We start from the raw sequence: 5,592 nt of genomic DNA, 5'->3' as shown, positions 1-5,592 counted from the left end.
TCATAGGAAGGGCTTCCCATATTGGATTTCCTTTTTGTGAAGCATTACTGGAGTCAAGCAGCATTGTATTTCTCATTCTAGGGCACAGCTCTTTTCCTGTAATGTGGAAGTAAAGAGTGGGCAGCTCTTTATGGTCAGTGATACTTCTCTTGATCACTCATTTTGCACTCTTCCAATAAGAGAAACCTTCATAGGTGGTCAGTGGAGGTGGAGTTGTGTGGGCGGAGTGAGTGGTGGTAGAATATTCCGTTTGGGGGTGAACCAGGTGTTTTATATAAACACCCAGGAGCTGTTTGAGGGGCTCAGCGGAGCTTTGTTTACTTTTGGGCTTCCCCCTCTTCCTGCTGCTCCTGCTACCCCTCTGGTCATCCCTGGTCATCTGACACATCTCCACACCCTCACCTCACCTCACCTCACCTGAGTCCCACCCTGGCAACCCTTCCCCCTAGCAACCCTTCCCCCTCTCTCTAAAGGTGCTGAGAGAAACCGGTCATCTGGAACATGTTAACAAGTGTGGCTCCAGCCTCCTCAGTGAAAGATAGACTCATACAAAGGGAGAGAGAGAGAGAGAGAGAGACAGAGAGAAAGAGAGAGAGAGAGAGAGAGAGAGAGAGAGGGAGAGAGAGAGAGAGAGAGAGAGAGAGATTGAATTATGACGAGCAGTGATAAGCATTTGGGTTGTTTCCTGGGTTGGCCAGGTGGTTGTTCTCTGAGTTGACGAGTAAACTATCTGGTCTGCAGAGATGAGATATGAACTCCAGAGGCGTGGTTTGTCCCGCGTGTGCAGTATAACCTGTTGTGAAGTTCATCTGAGAGGGGCCATGGAAGAGTGTCTTCTTTCCTTCCTCTCTCCTCCAGCTTTCTTTCAGTCCTTCCTCTATCTGTCTGAAAGCCTCTTTATGGTTCAGAAGCTGTCGAGGTACTACATGGCAGTCTTTGTGTCCGGTCCGAACGTGAAGCACCCTTCAATCGGAGAAGAAATGGCAAAAAAGAAAGAAAAAAGATGGAAGGTGAGAAAGACATGGGTGAAACACCCCCCCTCCACCCCACCCCCCTCTAACACTTCAACCTCCACCCCCTTCTTCCTTCATTGCAAAAAGCCCCTCCAATTTCCAGGCTTCGCAGCTGCCCTGCGCCCGGCAAAAGCACTTAGCCATGTCATTCTATCTGCCTCTCTGGGCTGCTGGCGCACGGAGGAGGGGATGGCGGCTGGGTTTTTGTTGCCCGCCCCACTCGCCGCATCTGATAGGGCTCCTGAGATGGAAATGAAGCCATGCGTCTTCATTAAGCAGAGGCAGGTGTCCACGGAGACGGCCCCAGGTGAGGGAGCTCAAGGCTGGGGTTTTGGAGAGAGTGGGGTAGGGGTGTGTGTGTGTGTGTGTGTGTGTGTGTGTGTGTGTGTGTGGGGGGGGGGGGGGGGGGGTGTTTTAAGCCTCGTCAGACCTGGTGAGGGCAGCTCCCTGCTTCAGGCCTCTATGGTTTCCCTCGCCTCCTCTGCCCCACCATCCTCCAGGCCTGCCACTTAATTGCCCATGTAATGAGCTGCCAGTGAATGGGATTACTTGTGCGGAGGCACTTGAGGAGCCCTGAGCATTAGAGCCCACCTCCTGCAGCTCCTAATCTCGGGGCCAATACACAGAAGTGTGTTGTCTATGAATGAGAGAGAGAGGGAGCGAGAGAGTTAGAGCATCCTTCCTGCTTCTGTTTGCTGTTGCCCCCCCCCCCCATCCCTCTCTGCCCACCCCCCCCCGGATCTTTTGGTTTTTGTTTCTTTCATTCTTTTGCGGTGAAATGGCCCGGCCTTTGAAACCTGTGGAAGCGATGCGGGCCCTTTAAGGCCCTTTAAGGCCCTCTGAGAGGCCGACGAGCACCCTACAGCCACACAAGACTCCTCCTGACAGCAGGACACCTGTTGGGTCTCAGGCCGCCAGCCAATCCCAGCATTCTCTCCCGAAGCACCGCTATCACCTGCGGGAGACGCTGCCAGCCACTCCACTGCATTCATTAGCACTGATTTAATGCTGTTCGGGTCATTAAAAAACATCTTTGATTGTCATTCAAAACTGTAATTAGACATATGTTCGGGGTTACTCTAGGGTAATCACGTTTCGATCTGTTGTGACATTGTGATCAAATACAGAGGGTGTTGAATGTCAGGATTTGACGTTGTATGATTTTTAAACCAGTGTTCATAATTGCAGTACTGAATACAAATTTCATATTTCAAATTTCAATACATCTCTTTTCAGTGATGGCTCACTGTACTTTACATTGCTTCCCAGAGTACCGAAAATAAGTATGTAGATGAAGTATACGCCATCAAATGACTGAAGGCAAATCACCACACACACAGCTGCACAGTGGGGGAAGCCATTCTCCTGTGGGTCATGTTGTGGCTGTGGGAGCCCCTCTCATGAGTGGAGCATATGATGGCCTGTGTGTCGGTGAGTAAACTGTGCCACATCTCCCCTTTCTTCCTGCCACCGTCGCGCGGCCACCCTTCTCTCTCACGCTGCCGGCAGTAAAAACATTAGCCCCCCGCAAGCCCCTGGGGCAAATAAGAGGCTGTTGTGGCCCCCTCTCTCCCAGGGGTCCCCGGGGTTAATGATTAGTGTTCCAGGGGGCTGCCGGCCCACAGATCCAGGGCCCTCCGCAGCGCCTCAGCAGATGTTGGGGTGTGTGTGTGTGTGTGTGTGTGTGTGTGTTGGTGGGGCTTTAATGTGGTTATCAGGGCGCGAGTGCCCTCCCAGCCATTGTGTGTCCCAGGCATTCCTGGCTCCTTCGCCGTGGCGACGGGGGCATCCTTGGGGGGCCAGAGTGGGTGCCCCTGCTGGGCTTGGCAGCCCCCCCCCCCCCCCCGCCCCCCTCTCTCCCACACACTTCCCCTTCCCTCACTCTCTCTTCTCCGTCCCTCACTCTCTCCCTCTCTCCGCTCTCCCTCCCTCCCTCCCTCTGTCCTCCTGCCCTTTCCCACACCATGGCTCCCAAATGTGTCGTCATGCAAATACTCCGGCACTGCATCACCGGGCCCCTGGGGCCCCTGGCAGCTCTCCGCTCTCTGGCAGCACCAGTGTCACCCATCTTCCTTTGCCTAGATTGTCATGTTGTTGGTTTGGGCCTTGACTCATCCTGTGTTATGTAAAGTGTAAGATGCTGTGGCAAATTCAGATAAATAGTTTTCAACTTAGGGCCGTCTGTGACATGATGTTGAACTCACACACTTAGCAATACAAAGCCCTGTCAGCTTCTGTGGAATGGCTTCCTTAACCCTGGGGCAGTTTTCATGGATAAGGCCCCCATGTGTAGATTGTTTAGTTAGTGTGTGTGTGTGTGTGTGTGTGTGTGTGTGTGTGTGTGTGTGTGTGTGTGTGTGTATCTGTGTGTGTGTGAGTGTGTGTGTGTGTGTTTGTGTGTGTGTGTGTGTACACAGGAATAAGACATTTCAGACAGACACAAGAGATATCTGAGGCCTGATTATTGTCACTAGCAGGCTGTCTTACCTGATAGTGCTGTTGTTGTTTTGACATAAAAAACCCCAGTATAAATCCATTGTACAGTACACCTACTAGGATCACTCAGGCGGTGGCCTTTCTGTGTAGTTGATGATATTCGCCAAAGTCTGTGAGATGTCGACATACAGCAGCACTCAGCAGGAGCGTGTGCACCCCAGGCGGACTAAAAAGGGAGACATTCCTTCTGACCTGTGTCTTCACACACTGTGTGGCAGCTGTGGGATTGTTTGCACACAGATGTGGAGGCCACTTGGTGATAATTACAGTGCAGCTGCACTCAGTGGGCCTCGGAAGCTTACGTGTTAGTTTTTTTTTCCACCATTTTGTTTTGTTTTTCTTTTTTTTTTCTTTTTTTTCTTCTCGCTCCAGTGGGGTGCTGTTGTGTGTCTGAAGCCTTGTCCACAGGCCCTGAGGAGAGGCTGCGGTTGAGCCGGTGGGAAAGTGTGGTAATTAAAGAGGTCTGAAACCTAATTAAGAGAAGCGGGGGCCTGCCCTCCGGCACTCTGACAAATCCCAAGCACGGCTAGCCGGGAAGAACTCTCACTTCCCACTTGGCGCCAACTAAAATGTGAAATTAAGTTGGGCATCAACCTTACAAATGGGCGTATTAATGTAAAACACACTGAGCCTATATTGTGAAGTTAAAATTAGCACAAACAGATGCAAGATAAAGCAAGTCCAGTGAAATCCACTTTCCCAGCAGCATTTATGTGGAGAGACCTTGATTTTAAGAAATGCCATTTATGTAATGTTAGTTAAAGGCAGGAGTGAATGTGAACGTGAAGAGGTAATGGCCGGCTCTCCAGGCCTGCTGCTGCATTACTGGCAGGAGATGAGTGAAAGCCGAGTCTCCACGGCAGCCGAGTCTCCACGGCAGCCGAGTGTGAGGTGCTCATTACAGCTCTGATTTATTCTAGCCGGGGCTTTAATCTGTGTGCGACGGAGGGAGAATGGAAGTCTGACAATTACATCAGTCACAGAAGCCATCCGTCACCTGACAGAGAGAGAGAGAGAGAGAGAGAGAGGAGATTAGTGCTAAAATGCTTGTAAACTGTATTACTTTTTTTGCCACGTTTCAATATTTTGTTTATTATGTCATTAAATAAATTGAAAATGAATATAATGGTCCATAACATAACAGGAAAACCTGCTATATCTTTATCTCTCTCAAAAATGATGTAAAACATCAAGCTGTTTTTATTATGCATTGTATGACAACCAGCCTTGAGAGCAACACAAAAGAATATGGGAAGCTGGGCCCTCTGACCAGTGGCTTTCAGCCTAGTGGCCGGCTGCTGACCAGTTGCCTTCAGCCTAGTGGCCGGTTGCTGGGCAGTGTATCTGCAAACTCTGAACAATGACAGTCCACAATGGAGGTGCTCAATTAACTGTATAACACTGCCATCAATTAAGACATCAATTACTAAGTTGATTGATGAGGCCAAATGAAGCGATTCATTTTCTCCAGCCAGCGTAAAAACACTGGGAGCAGCGGCATGCGAAAGCCAGCTGATGAATGCCTCAAATAATGGCCATCTCCTCGGCCAGGACACACACACACACACACACACACACACACACACACACACACACACTTCCCATTAATATGATTTCTTCTGGTGTTTGGAAAAAGAGAAACTTGTATTACATGCAAATTCATCAAAGTTATTCTATTTTAATGCCACACCACTAGACGTGAAATATGTGTGTGTGTGTGTGTGTGTTTTTTAAGAAGCTAGGTGTGTATGTTATATGAAATTATTCAGTCAAATGGAGGCACAATCGTGCAGGATGTGACTGTTCGGTGGCTCAGGTCCTGAATGAATTTGCAGGTAGAAGCAGTGTCCCTGTCAGTCATGAGCAGCGGGGGTTTTATATTACTGTGACACAATGGCTGATATGCACAGGAAAAGGGGGGAAAAAAAACATATCCTATCAGTGTGCTACCTGCATTATGTCTGCGCTTTTAACATTATGAATATGACATCCCACTTCATTTCCACAGGGGCATCACTGCCAGCGTATGCCTTTCCCAGTGCGGAGGTAGGGAGAAGAAGCACCTCTTATTCTTCCTGAATGT

The 5,592-nt window shown here is 49.6% G+C and overlaps 1 long non-coding RNA gene across 2 annotated transcripts in view; it reads right to left on the bottom strand.

Annotated features, from left to right (window-relative positions):
- Positions 1-500: 500 nt before the first annotated feature.
- LOC116218014 overlaps positions 501-5,592 on the bottom strand; it is a 17,828-nt gene continuing 12,736 nt past the window's right edge. The window contains exons 2-4 of one of the 2 annotated variants that reach the window (XR_004162631.2): positions 5,460-5,584; positions 3,501-4,506; positions 501-963 (exon numbers count right to left, since the gene is read on the bottom strand). This is a non-coding gene — a long non-coding RNA (uncharacterized LOC116218014). The remainder of the gene's footprint in view (positions 964-3,500; positions 4,507-5,459; positions 5,585-5,592) is intronic. The other variant, XR_006153019.1, reaches the window with a different exon arrangement.

This window comes from Clupea harengus, chromosome 20 (genome assembly GCF_900700415.2).
Source record: "Clupea harengus chromosome 20, Ch_v2.0.2, whole genome shotgun sequence".
Taxonomy (NCBI): Eukaryota; Metazoa; Chordata; class Actinopteri; order Clupeiformes; family Clupeidae; genus Clupea; species Clupea harengus.
The sequence above is the reverse complement of the archived record's forward strand: the minus strand, read 5'-3'. Positions and strand labels throughout refer to the sequence as shown.